A 23631-nucleotide genomic window follows, 5' to 3' on the forward strand; every position below is an offset into this window, starting at 1 on the left:
AGAGACCAGCATGGCCAACATGGTGAAACCCTGTCTCTACTAAAAATTCAAAAATTAGCCAAGCGTGGTGGTGGGCGCCTGTAATCCCAGCTACTCCAGAGGCTGAGGCAGGAGAATTGCTTGAACCTGGAGGGCGGAGGTTGCTGTTCGGAGGTTGCCGTTAGCCGAGATTGTGCTGCTGCACTCCAGCCTGGGTAACAGAGCAAGACTTCGTCTTGGAAAAAAGAAAAAAAAGTGCATTCAGGAGAAGAAAGATGTGAAAAGCACTTTGAAAAGTGAAAAGTGCTGTGCAAAAGGGAGAAAGTCTTATTCTCTGAGCAGGGGCACAAAAACAATAAGAGAAAGAGGTGAGAGGAGAGAGAGATGGAGAGAGAGAAAGTTTATCTTTGATGAACATAAGTTTTGCAGACAGAAAATCTAGAAGAAAGCTAGTTTAATTTTAGGAGGCATGGAAGTTGTGTCAATTCCTAAAATAACAGTTTATTTTAGATTACACAGGACAGGGGTGTGTGTGTGTGCATGTGTGTGTATTCCACTCTCATTTTTTCAGGGCTTGAGGCTGCTAAGGCCTGAATTCAGCTTTAGGGAAGCCTCAACTCCTAAAGGAATAAGCCCAGCTCAGTCTTCTCTCTCACCTCTTTCCCCACCCACCTCCTCCCTCTCCCTACCTCTGCCCAATCAGGTCTGCCCAGCCATTGCCCTTCCACACTGTCCCCAAGTGGCTCCACCCTTGCGAAGGCAGAGTCCTCCCTGTGCCCTCTGCATTACACCCCCTTCCCTGTGAATGTCCTCTTCCTGCTCTAGCCATCCTCCACCGACTGCCTGCGGCCGAGGAACATCGCGTGTCCTCTCTCAGTCAGTGTCCTCTCTCAGTCAGTGTCCTGTGCTCTGGACTTCACTGCCTTTTCAAAACCTTCCAGGCCTGGGCTCCATTCCATCTACATCAAAGCTCCTGACAACACATTGAGCCAGGCTAATGTATTAGTAGGGGAGGGGCCAATTGTTAGTCTATCCATCCTAGATTGTCCTTTAAGAGCCTCTTGGGGAATTAGCTTCTTTACATTAAAAAAAGTCCTGGTAGGCCAAGCACGGTGGCTAATGCCTGTAATCCCAGCACTTTGGGAGGCTGAGGTGGGCAGCTCACTTGAGCCCAGGAGTTTGAGACCAGCCTGGGCAACATAGCGAGACCCTGTCTCTACAAATAATTTTTTAAAATTAGCTAGGTGTGGTGGCATGCGCCTGTAGTCCCAGCTACCCGGGAAACTGAGGTGAAAGAGGATTGCTTGAGCCTAGGAGGTCGATGCTGTAGTGAACTGTGATTGCACCACTTTATTCCAGCCTGGTCGAAAGAGTAAGACCCTGTCTGAAAAAAATAAAAATAAAAATAAAGCTCTGTCTAAAGAGGGGTGTTTCATACCACTGTGGTAGACCAGAAAGGGAGAAATTTTGGGGTGCATGTAGTTGGTGATAATAATAATACCATTATTTTGGCACACCTACTAAGTCCCAGGCACTATGCTAGGTGACTTACGTTCTTTGTCTAATTGCAATAACCCTATGAGGCAAGTGTAATCATCATCATCATCATCATCATCATCATCATAAATACAACAAAATTAACTGAGTATGTATGTGCTAAGCAGTTCACCTAATTGTCTTGTGAGGTAGGTGCTGTTGCCATGCCCATTTTCCAAGCCGGGGAACCAAGGAACAGATCAAGTAAGCAACTTGCCGCATGGCTATTAAGATGAAAAGGCTGAATCTCAAGGGGTTGAGTTACCTGTCCATGCTCACCCAGCAAGCAAGCAACTAAGTGAAGTTAATGTTCCTCCCCACGGCTACCCACATGCTCATCACACCTCCTTCTGGGGCTACTGGGAAATTCTAGGTTGGGGTAAGGGCAGCCAGGACCAGGAACTGCTGGAGTGGGAGTGGAGGGTGGGGCTTCACCAACCCAAGACAAACAGCATACCTCTTGCATAGAGGGTGTCCAGCAGTGCTCCACCACCCAGCCCTAGCCACTTGCCAAATGTCCCCTGGCCTTGCTGTCCTTTCCCAGCAATTCATCCCTGCCTCCTGCCCTGTCTGGCTCATCAGAATCCCAGTTAACCTTTGGCACCCTGTTGGAATGCTGCCTCCTCCAGGAAGCCTTCCTGGATGGCCCTAAACCAGAATCTTATACTGACCTTCTCCAGAACATTGTCCACTCACTTGGCCGTCCTAGTCAGCCTTGAGGTACATACTACCATCTGGCTTCCCCAGCTAGGTGTTGAGTTCCCCCAGACTTCAACACCTAACATGCAATCAGTGCTCAAAGAATTCTTATTGCACGAATAAATACTGCATTCAGGCATTCCCCTGGGTCACTGGGGCAGGAATTTCAGTGCCTCTGGTGAAGTGCGTGGAGAGGGAAGTAGGGAAATACAAACATGTGACTATTCCAGGCTCAAACAATAGGGAGTAGTTAGGTCTGTGGCAAACTAGAGTCTGCATGCCTACCTGAGGGGCTCACATTCAAATTCAGCCACCACCCCCACCTCCACCCCCAATCCCTACACATGTAAAGGGCAGGGACCCATTCTGGTCCTGAGCAATCTCACTTCCTTTCCCTTCCTCCGGCTCTATTTTTCTACTCTGTGCATACCACTTTAAAATACACTCTGGGCGGGGCGCAGTGGCTCACGCCTGTAATCCCACACTTTGGGAGGCCGAGGGGGCGGATCACCTAAGGTCAGAAGTTCGAGACTGGCCTGACCAACATGGATAAACCCCATCTCTACTAAAAATACAAAATTAGCCGGGCGTGGTGGCGCACGCCTGTAATCCCAGCTACTCGGGAGGCTGAGGCAGGAGAATCGCTTGAACCCGGGAGGCGGAGGTTGCGGGGAGCCGAGATCGCGCCATTGCACTCCAGCCTGGGTAACAAGAGCGAAACTCCGTCTCAAAAACAAAACATAACAAAAAAACACTATTAGCTGCTGATACTGAATATCTATCTTCCCTCACATGTGTGAACTATGAGACGGCAGAGTTTTGGTCTGTTCTGTCCTCTGCTGCAGTCCAGCTCGTCATCAGTGCCTGATACAGAACAGGCCTTCAATAGGTACGTGCCCCGCTCCCCCCTGCAGCGTCCAGGCTCCAGGCAGCATTCAGGGCTGAAGTTCGGAAGAGTGAAGGCCGTTGAGGGTCCCCTGTTAGGCCCCAAGCCCCCTGGAGAGCCCCAAGGACATGGCCTGGAGTTTGATTGGCGACAGACGGTCCTGCTGGAACTAGGACATAAGGGTTAGCGACCCTGCCCCATGGGGTCACAGGGCAGAAGCTGCGGGCGGGGGTGGGCATCGGTGGGGCAGTGGCGCAGCCACCAGCAGGCACCCGCACGCACCAAGGGACGCCGAGGCTCGGGAGAGGAGGAAAGGCCAGGGCGGTGGGGAGATGGGGAAAGAGGCGGGGAGCAACACCCCGCGCTCCGAGCGCCCCAGCTGGGAGGGCTAGGGAGGAGGGCGCGCGGGAGGAATCGCAGCACGCGCAGGGCCGCGGGCAGCCCCCGGAGGAGGGAACCAAGCAAGACCGCTGGGGCAGGGGTCCGCTGAAGCGGCGGGGAGCCGGACCCCACTCGCCAACCGCCACCCGCCACCCCCGGCGCCTGCCAAACTGGTTGCTGCCTCCCAGGCAGCAGCCGCGCGTCCACCTGCGCAGCCACCGCGCCGCCCTGCCGCGCTGCCATTGGCTCGCTAAAAATGCCTCTCTAATCTGCGCTGCTCTGTGCACGCCTCCTCCTCATCCTTCCCCCCTCTCCGCCTCGGCTCTGACCTTCCTCCTTCCCGCAGCCCCGGCGATATCCCAGAGAGACGCGGTGGCGGCGGCAGCGCCAGCCCCCTCCTCCCCCGGGAAGTCGACCGGGCTTGAGGCCGAGCCCCAGACGTCCCGCGTAGCCCCGAGGTGCCGCCGATGGTGCCCGGCTCTCCTGCCCCCAGGTAGGGGGTCTGGCCCTTGAATAGAGGGCGGGGGGGTTGTGTGTGTGGGTGTCCAGTTAGGGAGTGCGTGTTGGAAGTGGGCGCCGGGACTGACATCTGCCTGGGCCAGAGCCCGGGAAGGGTTGGGCAGTTGCCTGGAGAGAAGTGGGTGCGCGTCCGGGGATGCTTTCAGGAGACAGAGTTCTCGGGCATCACCCAGGCAGTGTCACGATGCCCCTGCGCTGGGTCCCTTGGGGGAGCGAGCTGGCAACGGAGGCCCTTACCCCAGGAAAAGCGCCGGAAATAGGTTCCTTGGGAAGCTGGGGCCTGGGCCCGGGCGGTCCGGGTCTCTGGACTGCTACCAGAAGGGGTGGGTGGGCTGGTGTCAGCTTGGTGCGTAGGCTATTTATGGATCAGAGTGGGCTGGGGAGAAACACAGCAGATGATGCCTGTCTGGCTTATGGTTAAAGGTATTTCCTTCTGTCCCCTACCCCTTCCCCCACAGCTGGGATGGGAGCGGGGAGGGAGGAGGAGGCAAGAAGGAGGTGATGATGCTAAAAGGCCCGCAGATACAGAAGCCATGGGCTGCTGGGCACTGCCCTCCCCTGCAAGCCCCAGGTCACTTGCTGCCTGTTGGAGCTGTCTCTGCCCCTTATTTTCACCTTACAAGAGGCCGTGAAAAGGTTAAAGGGTCATCAGGGTGTAGGGGACATGGTGGCAAACCCAGGAGCTTGGCCAGACCCAGCTTCAAGCCCCAGCTGCCCCTACCCACAACAGCCCAGCTCTGCACCACATAGGCAGTGACACATATGGCCGCTTATTTCTAGGCACAACCATAAATAACCCACATTGCCCCAGCCCCTGGCACAGCTGGGGTGCAAACACGACTGTCTGTCAGCGATTTAGCTTCCATCCTCCATCCTGGCCTTTCTATCACATGTCCAAATCACCACTCTCAAGCCACCGCCTCCAGCAGCTTCCCTGATACCGCAGGTGAGATCCTTGCCCCCTGCCCTATGTTCTTGGACTGCCTTGTGTCTGCGTTATTCGTTTTGTTCACCTCCTTCTAGACTGGAAGTACCTTCAGACTGGGAATCTGTCTGATTCATCTCTGTCATTGCCCCTGCACCAAAGCAGGGTTTGGCACCAAGTAAATAATTTGTGGAATGAATGACTTATTGAATGAGTGAGTGTGAACTCTGGGAAATAGCTGGCAACTTGAGGGAGGGGGTCGAGCCCCTTCTTGGGCTTTCTCTCTATTCCCCAGGACCAAAGAGCCACTCAAACCAGGTGGTTCTCTTTAGGCCCTTCCTTTTTTTTTGCAAGAGAGAGTTTCGCTCTTGTTGCTCAGGCTGGAGTGCAATGGCGCGATCTCAGCTCACCGCAACCTCTGCCTCCCAGGTTCAAGCGATTATCCTGCCTCAGCCTCCCAAGTAGCTGGAATTGCAGGCATGCACCACCACACCTGGCTAATTTTGTATTTTTGGTAGAGACAGGGTTTATTCGTGTTGGTCAGGCTGGTCTTGAACTCCTGAACTCAGGTGATCTGCCCGCCTCGGCCTCCCAAAGTGCTAGGATTACAGGCCTGAGCCACCACACCTGGCTAGGCCCTTCCTAAGCCTGGAGTTGATGGGCAGCTATGGCTTTTGGAGATAGTCTTGCAACCTGCTGGCTCCAGAGAGTCTTATGGGCCCCTGGTTTGAGTGTCCAGGCCTGCTCCTGGCTTGGGGGAAGGCCTGATGTGAAGGTCTGGCTCTCCTCAGGCTGCTGGGTTGGCACTTTCTTCCTGGGGTGCCAACCTTAGACCAGGGTCTCTGCCTCTGTCCCAGTCCTTGGGAAAATCCAGGTCAACATCAGGGAAGCTGGGAAGGCCCAAGCCAGGCCGTCCTCAGCCTCTGGGGTCTTCATAGCAAGCTCTCAGGGGTCTCATGACCCTAGTGTGTGGAGGAGCAAACCCACTTCAGAGGAAGAGGCTGCCACCAAGGGTTCTGGCCTAGCCACAGGCCTGTGTCTGTGAAGGACATCAACATTTCTAGGCTTAGGAAGGGCCTAAAGAGAACTGTCTGGTTTGGGTGGCTCTTTGGTCCTGGGGAATAGAGGGAAAGCCCAAGAGGGGACTCAATCCTCTCCTTTAGGTTGCCAGCTATTTCCCAGAGTTCACATTCAGTCACTCAATCATTCATTCATTCCACAATGGCCCGCGTTACTATTTGACAGCCATGCAGTCTCCCTAGCGTGGCTCTGCCACCGTTCCCACAGCCAGGCCGTTTCTCCCTTCTCGCCCTCCCTCTCTCCCCTGGCTGCCCTGAGCTGCTTTCAGTTCCTCAGGCAAGCGGGGCTTCTGTCACCTGCAGGCCTTTGCACAGGCTGTTCCTGTCTCCTCCTCTCCCTTTTCCTTCCCACCCAAATCTCTCACCCTCGGGAGCCCACTGAGGCTCCTTTTCCCTCCAGAGGCTTCCCCAGTGGGCTGGGAGCCCCACCCATGAATCCCCTCCCCACAGCCTGGCTGCCTCCCCTGGGAACCCTCCCATCACACAGTGTCCTCTCGGGCTTCTGATGGCCTCTCCCTGCTGGGCTGTGGGGTCTGTGGAGGCAGAGTCTGTGTGCTGTTTCCGGTGGCCCCGTGGCCTGGCACAGAGTAAACCCAGCTCTGGCTTGTGGACTGAGTGAGTGACTGTTGGTCCTATCATCTACTTTCTCTCCTCACCAATATCAGGACATATTTTGCACTCTTCTCCCATTAGGAGATGAGGAACCCATTCGGAAGTTTGCAGGTATCCCCACAGCAAGAACGAGTTGGTGGTAGAAAGCCGTCCCTGGAGAAGTGAAACTGGCTACAGGTCTGGAAGGACAGAAGGGACAGGAGAGGACATTAGGGGTGTGGGCATTCACTGATTTGGGGGGCCCTCCCTGGGGAACCAGGTGGAGGAGTTGGGGGAGGAGTGGGTATACCAGATAAGAAGGACGCTGCTTGGTTTGGTTTTACATTTTTCTCAAAGAAAAGTAGCTTTTATTATTTTTTCTTATTACCAAAATAATATGGATTTGCTGTGGGCAATTTAGAATATACTGGAAAGCTGAATGAAGGAAACCCATTAGCCACATCAGACCCACCCACCATGGGCACTTCGTAGCTGGTTTCCAGCCAGGGGCAGGGTGGACTGGAGGGGAGGGCTGGGCTGTGGACCTGGGGGCAGGTTAGGGTCCCAGGAAGTAGCCGTGAGGATTGGCAGGCAGGTAGGGGAGGAGTCCTAGAGCTTCACTGTGGAAAGCAGGGAAGGAAGTGGGACTGGATGAAGCGGAAGTGGACTCTGATGCAGTCCCAACAGGCAACAGGGTGCCCTGGGGCTAGAGTAGCCTTTCAGGTCATGCCCATTTGCTTGGGAGAGTCAGGCCCTAGACCCCAGCATCCTGTGCCCATCAGGCATTGGGTTTGGGCATGCCTTCTGGCAGGTGACTCTGTAGCAGCAGCAGTCTCTGAAGCATCTGACCACTGAGGTCGCCTGCTGACAGCACCCACCCCATGGGGCAACAGATAGTGTTCACCACCAGGAAAGATGGGTTGGGAGGAACCCAGAGGTGGGCTGAAGGGACAAGATCAACTGGAGCCTGGCCTCAACTGGCTCTGGGGAGACAGGATGTCTAATGCCAGGGAAGTTGCTGGTGCCATTTCCAGAAAGGGAGCATGTCTGTGGGGAGCAATTTAGAAAGCCAAATGAAGAAAACCCATTAGCCACTTCAGACCCACCTGCTGTGGACACTTTGTGGCTGGTTTCCAGCCAGGGGCAGGGTGGCCTGGAGGGGAGGGCTGGGCTGGGGACTGGAGTGGGGGCTCCCCTCCACCCTCCCCTGGGTGCTGCCTCTGAAGACCTCAACCTTGAGTGTGAGGGGCTGCAGGATACCTGAAAACTGGGAGGGCAGAGGAGGCCTTGGCTATTATTATTATTATTATTATTATTATTAATTTTGAGACGGAGTCTCACTGTGTTGCCCAGGTTGGAGTGCAGTGGCGCCATCTTGGCTCACTGCAACCTCCGTCTCCTGGGTTCAAGCAATTCTCTGCCTCAGCCTCCTGAGTAGCTGGAATTACAAGTGCCCACCAGCACACCCGGCTAATTTTTGTATTTTTAGTAGAGACAGGGTTTCACCATCTTGGCCAGGCTGGTCTCGAACTCCTGACATTGTGATCTACCTGCCTCAACCTCCCAAAGTGCTGGGATTACAGGCGTGAGCCACTGCGCCCGGCCTACCTTGGCTATTATTTTAAAATCACTCCATATTGTTGTTATTATTTTATTTTTAGAGGCAGAGTCTTGCTCTGTCACCCAGGCTGGAGTGAGTGACACCATCATAGCTCACTGTAGCCTCGACCTCCTGGGCCCAAGGGATCCTCTCACCTTAGCCTCCTGAGTAGCTGGGACTACAGGTGGTGTACTACCATGCCCGGCTAATTTTTCAATTTTATTGTAGAGCTGGGGTCTTACTACATTGTCCAGGCTAAAAATCACTTGATATTAAAATGCTGGGTAGGGGCCAGGGTAGTCTTTCTGTATAAAATGCAGGATACTCAGGGAATTTTAAATTTCAGAAAAACGACAGATGTGTTTTTGTTATTTTTTAGTCTAAGTATGTCCCAAACATTCCACAGGACATATTTTTAATAAAAAAAAAAAAAAACTATATTCGTCATTTATCTGAAATTCAGATTTAACTAGGTGTCCTGAATTTTTATTTTATTTTTATTTATTTATTTATTTATTTTTGAGACGCAGTTTTGCTCTTGTTGCCCAGGCTGGAGTGCAATGCCACGATCTCAACTCACTGCAACTTCCACCTCCCCGGTTCAAGCTATTCTCCTGCCTCAGCCTCCTAAGTAACTAGGATTACAGGTGGCTGCCACCACGCCCACACCCAGCTAATTTTTGTATTTTCAGTAGAGATGGGGTTTCGCCATGTTGGCCAGGCTGGTCTTAAACTCCTGACCTCAAGTGATCTGCCCGCCTCAGCCTCCAAAAGTGCTGGGATTATAGGCATGAGCCACCGTCCCTGGCCCTGAATTTTTATTGACTAAATGTGGCCAGTGTAGGCTGGGATAAGGAGGAGTGGAGAGAGAGGGTGAGAATTTTCTCTTCTTGAGTGTGGGGGAAGAATCAATAGATACTTGTTTGAAGTTGACAGTTTTAAAACATTAACACATCCATTTTTAGAAACAGGTGAAATGTTCCAAATTTCCCATCTGTTAACTTTCTATACTGGCTAGAGAGTAGCCCCTTATTTGTGGATTTTGGCTCCTTACTGATGCTGAGAAATAATAAAACAGTAGTTTTTTCATTTATGCAGGTGGGACAAAGGGAGATGTGGTGATCAAGGGTGGAATCGCTAAATAGGGTTAATCCATTTAAGAAATAAAAGTCCTCATCCTAAGAAAGCTCTTATCTGGCAGAGGGCGTGGGAAACTGGAACTCTCACGTCAGTCGGGGAGCATACGTTAGCACTGTGTTTTTGGCAACAGTGGTCACAGTTTTGACTTGGCAATTCCACTTTTTGGGACTTATCCCACAGGTACACTCTGAGCGGGGTGCAAAGATTAGCTGAGCAGAGACAGTCAGTGTAGCGAAACTAGATGTCTGTCAGGGGGACCAGTGACAAAGTCAAGACCTCTTTGTATGCTGTGATTTCAGGCAGTTGTTCGTCCTGGGATTTAGTCAACGGATCTCTCTGGATGTCTGCTCCCTGCCAGACACCACTTTAGGTGCTTGGGGACACTGAGATAAGACAGGGCGGAGCTTATTACCAGTGTGGAAAGATGGTCACAACGTACTGATAAGTTAAAGCAAGTGGCTTTGTAGAACAATGTGTGTAGTATGATCCAATGTTTAAAGTACATGTACATGTGTTCCTCTCTGTTCATATTTACATAACAATGCATAGAAGGCTGCATACCTGATTGTGATTAGAGCTTACCTGCGGGGGAGGCCTGTCGCGGGGATGGAGGGAGAATGCATCCACTTTCTTTCAGCCATTCTGTGCTGTCTACATTTTATAAACAAATATCATTACTCATGAGGAAACAAATTAAAACTGCACTTGATGATACTGGGAATTTTTTTCTTAGAAAGCGAAAAAAATGAGCATGTAAACTGCATTCCCCTTAATCTGATGGCATTTGAGTCACATACTGCCACGTATGTCTGGAGAGTTTTTATTTGTGACTGGTTCTTAGCTGGTCCCCTCATGGGCTTGTTTCCCCTCTCCCTCCTCCCAGACCTGTGGTGCCTGAAACCTGGCGGGATGGGAACGGGGGTAAGGTGAGGTAACATCTGGGTATCAGGAGGGTTGCAGAAGGAGTATGGTGGAAGTGGGGTATCTGGCAAAGTGGTGGTTGCGTACCACTGGGGAGTCCTGTAGGGACACAAAGGAGGGGCCAGGGATCCCTGACATGTGCCAGGCACTCTTTTGTTTATCCGTATTTATTAACTCATTTAGTACTCTTAGTAACCTCATGCGGTTATCCCCATTTTACAGATGGGGCAACTAAGGTTAAGTGACTTGCCTGAGGTCACACAGTGAGTTGGTGGCTGAGCCAGATTCACAGCCATGCAGTCTGACTCCAGAAGCTGTGCTTGTGAGACTCTGTGTCTCAGCACCTGTCGTCAAGGAGTGGGGATAATCTCTTGTCTCAGACTGGAGGCAGGTGTGTTCTGGAAGACTGAAGGAGGGTTGTCTTCTGCAGAAGGCAGACCTGGAAGGAAAGGATGGTCAGATCCAGAGATGGGGGGAGTGCGGGGTACATTCCAGGCAGAGCGACAGCAGGGAAAAAGATGCAAAGGTGGAATGTGAGTGGTGGGCTGAGGGGCTGGGGAGGAAATCAGCACAGGAACACGAGAGCAGACATGGGCGGTGAGGCTGGTGGGACAGCCAGCCTGGATTGCTGCTGCAGGGCATTTTAAATGATCCACCTCATGGGACCTTTTGGGACAGGTGGCCCAGGGCCTGCTTCTCCTTGCAGGGCCTGGCAAAGACCCTGCATCCCTCAGCCCCACTCTGCCCAATCTGGGCCTTCCCTGAGGTCACATGTTTCATCCCTGGGTTCCCGGGGCCTAGCCTTGAAAAGCCACTGAGGACAAGAGGGGCAGCCGAGGCAGGGCTGGAGGGCTGGGAGTTGGGGGTCTAGGCTGAGGTCCTGGCCCTGACAGTGACTCACTGAGGGGCCTAGGGCCACTCAACCCCCTCCCTTGGATTCTGTTTCCTCTTCTTTTATTTGCAAACTTTTTATTGTGAAACATTATAAGCATTTACGGAAGTAGAGAAAATGTTATGTAACAGTCATATACTCATGGCTTAGCATCAACAGATACCAACACATGTCCAGTCTCATCTCAATCAAGATATTTCTCTAAAAGTTAAGGACTTTTTCTAATGTAATTACAATACCATTATTATACCCAATAAGTATTAATTCCTTTTTATAGTCAAATATTCACTTAGTATTCACATTCCCTGTTGTCTGAGATATGTCTTCTTGTTTTTTAAATAGTTTGTTTAAATCAAGTTCCAGGTAAGGTTCACACATTGTGATCGATTGATATGTCTTAGTCTCTTTCAATCCACAGTTCTCCTCTCCATCTTTTCTTATTCTTTTGCAGTTTATCTATGGGAGAAAGCAAGTGGTTTGTCCTGCTGTGTTTCCTGCAGACTGGATTTTGTTGATTGCATCCCTTTGGTGTTGTTTAGCATGTTCTTCTGTCCTCTCTGGAAATTGGGAGTTGCATTTGTCTGTCTCTGACACCTTATCTTGTCATCAGTAAGTCCTTCAATTCTACATTCAAAACACCCAGAATCCACCCACTTCTTGTCACCTCCCTTGCTGCCTTCCCTTCTCAGCCTCCACTATCCTCTCCTAGATGTTTGCAGCAGTCTTTACCTGGTCTTCCTGCCCTGTCCTTGCCTCACCAGCCAAAGGTCCTTTAAAACTTAAATCAGATCACATCCTTCCTCTGCTAAAGCTCTTCAATGACTCCTCTGCCATTCAGAATAAAGCCCAAAGTCCTATAACAGGCCAGACGCGGTGGCTCATGCCTGTAATCCCAGCACTTTGGGAGGCCGAAGTGGGTGGATCACCTGAGGTCAGGAGTTCGAGACCAGCCTGGCCAACATGGTGAACCCTCATCTGTACTAAAATTACAAAAATTAGCCGGGCATGGTGGCACACAGCTGTAGTCCCAGCTACTCGGGAGCCTGAGGCAGGAGAATCCCTCAAACCTGGGAGGTGGAGGTTGCAGTGAGCTGAGATCGTACCAGTGCACTCTGGCCTGGGTGACAGAGCAAGACTCTGTCTCAGGAAAAAAAAAAAAAAAAAAGTCCTATAATTACCTACAAGGCCCTATGTGATCCGTCTGCCCAGTACCTCAGACCTCCTCTTGTACATCCTAGCCTCACTGATCCCCAGGTCATTTCTTGGGCCCCTCAAACACCCTACCCCAGGGCCTTTGCACTCCTATTCCCTATGCCTGGAATTCTCTTCCCCAAAGGCCTGCATGGCTCATGATGTTCACATCTTCACCCACATCACCCCGTCAGGGAGGCCTCCCAGACCGTCTCATCAAAAATAGCCCTCGTTGTCCACCATCCCCTGATCCTACTTTATCATCTTCATAGCTCTTATCCCTGACATTATGCTCTTGTTGGTTTCTTATCTGTCTCCCTTACCTGCCCAAGCGTTCCATGAAGGCAGGGTTTGGGTGGGGGCAGAGCAGCATGACTGGCCTTCCCCTGCCCCTCACCCCTGCCCACAGAGCTGACCGCCTCCTCCTCTCACATTGCTAACTCCTCTACTTTCAATGTTTCCTAAAATTAAAAAAAAAAAATTTAAAAACACATATTTGTGCCTAGTATGTCATTGTTTACAAAATACTTCCTGTCTCAGGTCTGGTCTTCTGGAAGCAGAGCTGAGACAGGAATTCCCGGGCAAATGACTTATTGCAGGCATGCTCATATTAGAGCAGGAAAAGATGTGCTTACAGCTAGGATCCCACGGAGAGCTCTAGATTATGAACAGCCAGTCTCACAGGGTTACCTTCCTCCAGACAAGGGGCCAGACCTTTGTAGCCCCTTAACAGGTGGTCGTTGTCTGCAAGCTGCTCCCAGGGAAGGGCCTAGCCTCCCCCTGCATCTCCAGATGAGGCAGCTTCTGTAAGCTGAGGGCAGCTCTCAGGGGAAGGGGGCAGCTGTGAGCTGTTGGCAGCCAGCACCCACAGCTGCTGAGAGATGGGTACCCCACCTGATAGAATGACACTGGCAGTACCTCCTCTATTTCCATATCCATTTCTGCTTTGAGCCTTGCCACAAGCCTGTGGGGATGGTATGTCTTAATGATCATTATTCCCATTTCCTAGAGGAGGAAGCCGAGGTTCTCAGGGCTGAAATGACTTGCTTGAGGTTGCACAGCCAGGAAGCGGTTAGATTTAAGCTCAGATTCTTACTCTGGATCCTCTGATTAGCTGACAAACCGTCTTAGTGGCTGCTGGTTTGTAGTTTTACTCTCACGTGTTCATCCTTTCGAATGTTAAATGAATATGTATTGTGTGTGGTGTGCTGTGTGCTGAACTAGGCATCGGGCCATTCAGCAGTGAATGACATACACCGTGTCCTTGTCCCTGTAGTTGCCAGTCAGTGGATCTGTCCAGTATTTAGCTGCCACCACCGTGGTTACCCCTACTGAGCCCTCAGCAGTCCCAGCTTCCATAATGACAACACGATGTCTATTGAGCATGAACTATGTGCTAGCACTGTGCCAGGCTCCCCTTCGCCTTCATAGCACTCCATCTTCAGATGTGTAAGCTGAGGCTACAGAGGGACTTGCAGCTCCCAGCCGATGTCTCCCGGTGAGCGTGTGATAGAGCTGGGATTCGAAAGCACGGGGATGAATTTGGCTCTCCCGCTTCCTGCAGCCCCTTCCCCAGCCCTCCTCACGCTCCCCCGCCACCACCAACAGGATATCTGGTGTCACCTCTATCATCAGCTTCATCCGACACTGGGCTGCCACTGCTGCCTGCTCCCCAGGTGTTGGATGACTGGCCGCCATCTCACCTGCCCCACTTGGCCCTGCCCCAGATGGGGCACCTCTGATAGGAGGCCTCCCCTACCCTACAGAGCCCAGGATCCCTGCCTCTGTCCCCTTGCCAGCCCCTTGTCATTGGCCCTGACAGCTGGGTGGACCTTTCTGCCAGCCCCAGCATGGCCTGGGTGTTGATGGCCCCTCCCCCTTGCACCAGCTGTCCTGGTAAGCTGCAAAGCTGGCTTGGCTCAGCTTGGGGGCCCCTGGACAGGGCCGGGGGCGGGTGGCAAATCACAGGGGACTTCCTTCTTTCCTGCCAAACAGGGCAAAGACAATTTGGACAGGGAGCAACCAAATCACAAAATTGCCACCTGAGGAATGTAAGGGTGGAGAGGGCACCCCCCAGGACTACCTTGGTAATGGGCGTCTATGAGGCAGTAGCTCGAGGATGGGCACTCCAGGCCTGTGTCAGCTCGGGATTTCCCTTCTCTCCCGAGGACCCCTTTGTCCCCTGGCCCTCGGGCCTCTCTGACCGTTGCTCATTTGGGCTGTGGCAGAGGAGGCCAGCACTCTGTTCCAAACGTCAGCCCTGTGGGCTTCCTCCAGGGGCTGCCCCGAGGGACTGTGCCTCTCTTGGCAGAACTTCAGGAATATTTGTGTGAATTTTGGACATGAAATAGTATGTGAAACATAGGCAAATGAGCATGTCCAGGCCGGGCGTGGTGGCTCATGCCTGTAATTCCAGCACTTTGGGAGGCCAAAGCAGGAGGATTGCTTGAGCCCAGGAGTTCAAGACCAACCTGGGCAACATAGGGAGATGCTGTCTCTATTAAGAAAAGAGAAGAGAAGAGAAGGGAAGAAAGAGAAGAGAAGAGAAGAGAAGAGAAAAGAGAAAAGAAAAGAAAGAAGAGAAAGAAAGAAAGGAAAGAAAGAAAGAAAGAAAGAAAGAAAGAAAGAAAAGAAAGAAAGAAAGAAAGAGAGAGAGAAAGAAAGAGAAGAAAGAGAATTATGTGCATCTCACTGTGGGTGTGGCCTGCTGGGGTATTGTGGTCTGCAGGGAACAGGCACTCCCTGCAACAGCTGGGGGACCAGGGGCACAGAAAGATGAGGACCCCTGAGGGCTCAAATCCTCAGGGGTCCTTTACTGCAAGCTCAAATCCGATTTCCATCACACTTTCTCCTCTCCAGATGGTTACTTTTTTTCTAATTTGATCATTTTGTTTGTATTTATGAGCTAGACTTCTACAAAGAACTATTCCTCTTCACCTATTTTGTTATTCTGAAACATGGTGCATACTGGAGGATAAAGGCTCCATTCCTTCCCTTCATCCTTTTTTTTGTTTGCTTTTTGAGACAGGGTCTCACTCTGTTGCCCAGGCTGGAGAGCAGTGGCATGATCTTGGCTTACCATAGCCTCAACCTCCTGGGCTTCAGTGATCCTCACAACTCAGCCTTCCCAGTAGCTGGGACTACAGCTCTGTGCCACCAAGCCTGGCTATTTTTTTTTTTTTTTTTTTTTTTTTTGTAGAGACAGGGTCTCCCCATGTTGCCTAGGCTGGTCTTGAACTCCTGGGCCCAAGTAATCCTCCCACCTCAGCCTCCCAAAGTGCTAGGATTGCAGGCATGAGCCACCAAGCCCGGCCCCTTTATCTTTTTTTTTTTGAGACAAAGTCTCGCTCTGTCACCCAGGTTGGAGTGCAGTGGTGTGATCTTGGCTCATTGCAACCTCTGGTTCCCGGGTTCCAGTGATTCTCCTACCTCAGCCTCCCGAGTAGCTGGGACTACAGGTGCGTGCCACTGTGCCTGGATAATTTTTTGTGTTTTTTTTTTTTTTTTTTTTTTTTTTTTTGAGACGGAGTCTTGCTCTGTGCCCCAGGCTGGAGTGCAGTGGCGCTATCTCGGCTCACTGCAAGCTCCGCCCCCCGGGTTCACGCTATTCTCCTGCCTCAGCCTCCCGAGTAGCCGGGACTACAGGCGCCGCCACCTCGCCCGGCTGGTTTTTCGTATTTTTTAGTAGAGACGGGGTTTCACGGTGTTAGCCAGGATGGTCTCGATCTCCTGACCTTGTGATCCGCCCGCCTCGGCCTCCCAAAGTGCTGGGATTACAGGCTTGAGCCACCGCGCCCGGCCAATTTTTTGTGTTTTTAGTAGAGACGGGGTTTCACTATGTTGGCCACAATGGTCTTGAACTCTTGACCTTGTGATCCACCTACCTCAGCCTCCCAAAGTGCTGGGATTACAGGCGTGAGCCACCACACTGAGCCTATTTATCTTTTTTTTTTTTTTTTTTGAGATGGAGTCTCGCTCTGTCACCCAGGCTGGAGTGCAGTGGCACCATCTCAGCTCACTGCAACATCCACCTCCCGGGTTCAAGTGATTCTCCTGCCTCAGGCTCCTGAGTAGCTGATTGCAGGCACGCGCCACCACTCCTGGCTAATTTTTGTGTGTTTAGTAAAGATGGAGTTTCACTATGTTGGTCAGGCTGGTCTCGAACTCCTGACCTTGTGATTGGCCTTCCCCTTGGCCTCCCAAAGTGCTGGAATTACAGGTGTCAGTCACTGCACTCAGCCTATTTATCCATTTTTAAAGAAATGAGTTGGTGCTATAGCAACCTCCAATGGTGACCAATGAATATTTTTTCCTTTTTTAAAATATAAACATATATAAAATAGGTTGTACATTTGTCTTAGTCTTTTTTGTGTTGCTATAAAGAATACCTGAGCCTGGGTAATTTAAAAGGACAAGGAGCTTATTTGGCTCACAATTCTGGAGGCTGAGAAGTCCAAGCAGCATGGCGTCGGGTCTGCATGGCTTCTGGTGAGGACCACCTGGCTGCATTCTAATATGACAGGAGCAGGTGCCAGAGCGACAGTGGGCGAATGCAAAAGAGACACAGACGAGAGGCTAGGCTCACTTTATAACAGCGTGCTCTCATGGGAACTAATCCGTTCCCACAGCGCTCCCGCAAGGTTGGCATTAATCTAGTCCTGAGGGCAGTGCCCTGTAATCCAAACACCTCTCACTAGGCCCTGCCTCCCAACACAGCCACACTGGGAATCAAATTTCAACATGTGTTTTGGAGGGGACACACTCAAACCACAGCAACATTTTAACAAATTTAATATAAAGCCAGTGTCTCCATCATGTAGGTAAAACAAATCCGAACATTGCCACAGCACCAAAGGACCCCCTCAGACCCTTTCCCATCACAAGCCCCTGCCTCCCCAATTGGAACCCGCCATTCTAGATCGTTAGGGTTATTCACTGCTTTGTTTTTGGTTTTATCACCTAAGTATGCATCCAAAACCAAAGAGTTCTGTTTCTTTTTGAATTTTCTGATTTTTCTTTCTTTCTTTCTTTTTTGGAACAGAGTCTTGCTCAGGCTGGAGCACAGTAGCGTGATCTTGGCCCATTTAGGCTCAAGCTCCTGGGCTCAAGCAATCCTCCCACCTCAGCCTTCTGAGAAGCTGGTGCCACAGGAGTGCACTGCCATGCCCAGCTGTCTTTTTAATTTATTTTCATTTATTTTTTTTTTAGAGAAATGGGGATTCCCTCTGTTGCCCAGGCTGGCCTTGAACTCCTGGGCTCAAGTGATCGTCCTGCTTCAGCCTCTCAAAGTGCTAGGATTACAGGCATGAGCCACCACACTTGGTCTTTTTAAATTTTAAGTAATGAATTATGTATTTCGTTAAAGTCTGTTCTTTTTTATTTTATTTTTAATTTTATTATTATTATTATTACTTTTTGAGACAGAGTCTTGCTCTGTCACCTAGGCTGGAGTGCAGTGGCACAATCTCAGCTCACTGAAACATTCGCCTCCTGGGCCCAAGTGATTCTCTTGCCTCAGCCTCTATAGTAGCTGGGACCACAGGCACATGCCACCACGCCCAGCTAATTTTTATATTTTTAATGGAGATGCGGTTTCACCATGTTGGCCAGGCTGGTCTCGAACTCCTGACTTCAGGTGATCCACCCACCTCGGCCTCCCAAAGTGCTGGGATTACAGGCATGAGCCTCCACTCCTGGAATCTAAAGTTTGTTCTTTTTTTAAACTAACATTTTCTTTTTATCAGGCATCTGGGTTGTTATTTGTAGCATCAGTCCTTTCATTTTCTTTTCTTTTCTTTTCTTTTTTTTTTTTTTTTTTTTTTGAGAAAGGATCTCACTCTGTCACCCAGGCTGGAGTGTAGTGGTGCCATCACGGCTCAGTGTAACCTCTGCCTCCCGGGCTCAAAACCTCTGCCACCTCAGCCTCTCAAGTGGCTGGGACCACAAGTGTGCACCACCACACCCATGTAATTTTAAACTTTTTTTGTAGAGATGGGACTCTCCCTATGTTGCCCAGGCTAGTCTTCAACTCCTGGGCTCAAGCAATCTGCCCACCTCGGCCTCCCAAAGTGCTGGGATTACAGGCATGAGCCACTGTACCTGGCATCTCATTTTTCCTTATATATAATAGTTTCTAATATGTGAATAAACCATGACATACTTGTCTAGTCTGTTTACAGACATCAGGGTTTTTTTCTGATTTCTGTCTACTAGGAAAAGTTCTGCTGACTTCCATGAAGGGATAAAATAAAAAGTACTTAAAAAAAATTTTCTGCTCTATGCATATCCCCAGGTAAACATATGCATGCAGTTCTCCAGGGTTTATGCAAAGGAATGGAATCACTAGGTCATGGGGTATGCGATCTTCAACCTTATAGATAATGTGAAACTGTTGGGGCCGGGCGCGGTGGCTCACGCCTGTAATCCCAGCACTTTGGGAGGCCGAGGCGGGCGGATCACAAGGTCAGGAGATCGAGACCACGGTGAAACCCCGTCTCTACTAAAAAATAGAAAAAAAAATTAGCCGGGCGCAGTGGCGGGCGCCTGTAGTCCCAGCTACTCGGGAGGCTGAGGTAGGAGAATGGCGTGAACCCAGGAGGCGGAGTTTGCAGTGAGCCGAGATTGCGCCACTGCACTCCAGCCTGGGTGACAGAGCGAGACTCCGTCTCAAAAAAAAAAAAAAAAAAAAAAAAAAAAGAAACTGTTTTCCAGAGTGCTTATACCAAATCGCACCTACACAGAGCAGTGTGTGCAGAATCCAGTGGCCCACATTCTTGCAGATATGTGGTTACTAGCAGACTTTTTTTCTTTTTTTTAGCATTTGGTTTTCATTATCATTATGGATTTTTATAAATTTGATGTATTTTAGCACTTGCAGTCATTATTCTCAGTAATGCTCAAATTGTCTCATCTTTGGCCAGTGGGAACTTCTTCAAGTGGACTCTGACATCATTTTCTTTCTTTCTTTTGTTTTTAGACAAGTTCTCACTCTGTTGCCCAGGCTGGAGTGCAGTGGTGTAATCTCGGCTCACTGCAACCTCCACCTCCCTGGGTTCAAGTGATTCTTCTGCCTCAGCCCCCCGAGTAGCTGGGGCTGCAGGTGTGCGTCACCATGCCTGGCTAATTTTTGTATCTTCAGTATCTTTAGATGGGATTTCACCATGTTGGCCAGGGTGGTCTCAAACTCCTGATCTCAAATGATCCAGCCACCTTGGCTTCCCAAAGTGCTGGGATTACATGCGCAAGCCACCGCGCCTGGCTTCTGACATCCTTTTCATACGTTAACACCAGTCTTTGAAAATGCCCGTGCTTTCTGGTGTGAAGATGTTCCATGTTCCTCAGAGATGGACTCAGCCAACTCTCCAAGGAGCTGTGGATCTTTTATATAAACATATTTTATTGAAATATGATTCATATACCATAATATTTACCCTTTTCAAATGTACACTTCAGTGGCTTTTAGTATATTTACAAAGTTGGGTAACCACTATCTAATTCCAGAATGTACCATAACTCCAAAAAGAAACTCCATATCCATTAACAGCTACTTCCTAATTCCCCCTCCCTCAGCTCTGGAAACCACCAAACAACTTTCTGTGTCTATAAATTTGCTTATTCTGGAAGATTCACATAAATTGAATCATACGAGCCTTTTGTCACTGGCTTCTTTTTTTGTTTGTTTGTTTGTTTTGAGACGGAATTTCGCTCTTGTTGCCTAGGCTCGAGTGCAATGGTGTGATCTCGGCTCACCGCAAACTCTGCTTCCTGGATTCAAGCGATTCTCCTGCCTCAGCCTCCTGAGTAACTGGGATTACAGGCATGCACCACCACACCTGGCCAATTTTGTATTTTTAGTAGAGATGGGGTTTCTCCAGGTCGGTCAGGATGGTCTTGAACTCCTGACCTCAGGTGATCTGCCCACCTTGGCCTCCCAAAATGCTGGGGTTACAGGCGTGAGCCACCATGCCTGGCCTATGTTTTTGTGTTTTTGAGAAGGAGTCTTGCTCTGTTGCCCAGGCTGGAGTGCAGTGGCATAATCTCAGCTCACTGCCATCTCTCCACCTCCCGGGTTCAAGAGATTCTCCTGCCTCAGCCTCCCAAGTAGCTGGGATTACAGGCACGTGCCACCCTGCCTGGCTAATTTTTGTATTTTTAGTAGACATGGGTTTCACCATGTTGGGCAGGCTAGTCTTAAACTCCTGACCTCAGCTGATCTGCCTGCCTCGGCCTCCCAAAGTGCTGGGATTGCAGGCGTGAGCCACCGTGCCCGGCCTTGGTTTCTTTCACTTAGTATAATGTTTCTAAGGGTCATCCCTCTTTGTAGCGTGCAACTACTGTGTTCCTTTTCATGGTTGATTCATATTGCCTTGTGTGAATATACTATGTTTTGTTTATCCGTTCATCCATTGATGGACATTTGAGTTGTTTCCACTTTTTGGTTTTTATGAATAATGCATCTAAGAGCATTTATATGCGTGTTTTTCTGTGAACATGTGTTTTCATTTCTCTTGGATATATACCTAGGAGTAGAATTGCTGGGTCGTATGGTAACTTTTTTGGTTTTTTTGTTTGAGATGGAGTCTCACTCTGTTGCCCAGGCTGGAGTGCAATGTCATGATATCGGCTCACTGCAACCTTCTCTTGCTTCCCGGGTTCAATTAATTCTCCTTACCTCAGCCTCCTGAGTAGCTGGGATTACATGTGCCTGCCACCACGCCCGGCTAATTTTTGTATTTTTTAGTAGATACACGGTTTCACCATGTTGGCCAGGCTGGTCTTGAACTCCTGACCTCAGGTGGTCTGCCCACTTTGGCCTCCCACTCCCACAGTGCTGGGATTACAGTTGTGAGCCACAGTGCCCGGCCAACTCCATGTTTAACCTTTTTTTTTTTTTTTTTTGAGACAGGGTCTCACTCTTGTTGCCCAGGCTGGAGTGCAGTGGCACGATCATGGCTCACTGCAGCCTCGACTTCCTGGGTTCAAGTGATCCTCCCACCTCAGCCTCCCAAGTAGCTGGGACTACAGGTGTAAGCAACCACGCCTGGCTAATGTTTTGCATTTTCAGTAGATACGGAGTTTTGCCATATTATCCAGGCTGATCTCGAACTCCTGGGCTCAAGTGATCTGCCCACCTTGGCCTCCCAAAGTGCTGGGATTACAGGTGTGAGCAACCACGCCCGACCCAGCTTTTGAATTCTAGAAGTCAACCTAAGGTCCCATCCAAGAGCCTCTGAAGCTCTGCACAAAGGGCCCTGGCTGTAGGACCAACCTTGCCCAGCCCCTTCATCTTACAGTAACGCTGCAGGACAGAGGAGGGAAGTGGCTTGCGCAGGGCCACGTAGCCTGTGGCCACCAGAGTTGGGTGGCAGTTTAGTTCCTACTGCTCCTCTAGGGGTCCTCACCCCAGCTGGGCACATGTGCTCCAAACCTCCAAATTCCATCGCTCCCTTTACATGGGTTCTGGCGCCCTGCTCTGTGGCTCTTAGTCACAGTCTTTCTCCTTCAAGGACTTTTTTTCTTTTTTTTTTTTGAGACAGAGCTTTACTCCTGTTGCCCAGTCTGGAGTGCAATGGTGCGATCTCGGCTCACTGCAACCTCCGCCTCCCGGGTTCAAGCGATTCTCCTGCCTCAGCCTCCCGAGTAGCTGAGATTACAGGCATGTGCCACCATGCCAGGCTAATTTTGTATTTTTAGTAGAGACGGGGTTTCTCCATTTTGGTCAAGCTGGTCTCGAACTCTCAACCTCAGGTGATCCACCTGCCTCGGCCTCCCAAAGTGTTGGGATTACAGGTGTGAGCCATCACGCTCAGCCCCTTCAAGGATTTTATGGGCTGCCCCAGCTGAGAGAGGGGACTTGTCATCCTAGTGTGAGCTCCTGTGGTACCCAGGAGGTGGGAGGTAGCACCTGGACAGATTGTCCGTGGTCAAATTTAGGAAATTTACTTTTAGGTTCAACCCAAGTAAAGGGTGCTTTTCAGTGTAGGCCTCATCAGGGCCTTTTTTTTTTTTTTTTTTTTTTTTTTTGAGATGAAGTCTTGCTCTGTCGCCCAGGTTAGAGTGCAGTGGCACATTCTCGCCTCACTGCAAGCTCTGCCTCCCTGGTTCAAGCGATTCTCCTGCTTCAGCCTCCTGAGTAGCTGGGATAATAGGCACCTGCCACCGTGCCTGGCTAATTTTTGTATTTTTAGTAGAGATAGGGTTTCACCATCTTGGTCTGGCTGGCCTCGAACTCCTGACCTCGTGATCCACCCGCCTCAGCCTCTCAAAGTGTTGGGATTACAGGCGTGAGCCACCGTGCCCGGCCTATCAGGGCCTTTATCATGCTGCTGTGTCCTGTGAATGTCAAGACATTTCATTGCCAACATTTAGAAGCAATCAAGATGTCCTTCAGTAGGCGAATGGTTATATAAACTGTGGCACATCCTGGCAATGGAATATTATTCAGTGTTCAAAATAAATGAGCTATCAAGCCATGAAAAGACAAGGAGGAACCTTAAATGCATTTTACTAAGTGAAAGAAGCCAACCTGAAAAGGCCACATACTGTGTGATTCCAACTAGGTGACATTCTGGAAAAGGAAAAACTATGGAGAGAGTAAAAAGATCAGTGGTTATCAGAGATTGGGGTGGGGCAGGGAGAGATAAATAGGTAGAAAGCACAGAAGATTTTTAGGGCAGGGCAACTTTTCTGTATGATACTACAATGGTAGTTACCTGTCATCAACCTATAGTCAAACCTATAGAATACACACCACCAAGAGTGAACCCTAATGTAAACTATGGACTCTGGGTGATAATGACGTGTCAATGTAGGTTCATCAGTCCTAACAAATGTACCACATAGATGCATGGTATGGACAGTAAGGGTGGCTACTGTGTGGGTGGGAGGGGGTGTATGGGAACTCTCTGTACTTTCTAGTCAATTTTTCTGTGAGCCTAGAACTGCTCTAAAAAATAAAATCTATTAATTAAAAAAATATATATATCCACCTACACACACAAATATATTAGGAAATGACAAGTGTTACAAAGGAAAAATAAAGCAGGGTGAGGGTTTAAGTAAGGGGTGTGGGGCATGGGCTGGCTGTTCTGGATGGGGCAAAAGTGGGGGTCAGGATCATGAATCAGAGACTTAACGCAAGGAAATGTGCCCTGCAGATATCAAGGGAGGAGGATCTCGGGACAGGAAGCCGCAGGTGCTAGCTCCGAGGCAGGGAAGAGGAAGCACAGGGGGTCTGGGGTGGAGTGAGGCATGGAGAGTGGTCGGGGAGTGGGGGAGGATGAGTCAACAGGT

At 50.1% G+C, this 23631-nt stretch overlaps 1 protein-coding gene across 2 annotated transcripts in view; it reads left to right on the top strand.

Moving 5' to 3' along the window:
• Positions 1-3779: 3779 nt before the first annotated feature.
• Positions 3780-23631, top strand: part of PACSIN1 (protein kinase C and casein kinase substrate in neurons 1) — a 67883-nt gene continuing 48031 nt past the window's right edge. For both annotated transcript variants that reach the window (XM_073005927.1, XM_007972889.3), the window contains exon 1: positions 3780-3974. The gene's annotated coding sequence lies outside the window, so the exon portion shown is untranslated. The remainder of the gene's footprint in view (positions 3975-23631) is intronic.

This window comes from Chlorocebus sabaeus, chromosome 17 (genome assembly GCF_047675955.1).
Source record: "Chlorocebus sabaeus isolate Y175 chromosome 17, mChlSab1.0.hap1, whole genome shotgun sequence".
Taxonomy (NCBI): domain Eukaryota; kingdom Metazoa; phylum Chordata; class Mammalia; order Primates; family Cercopithecidae; genus Chlorocebus; species Chlorocebus sabaeus.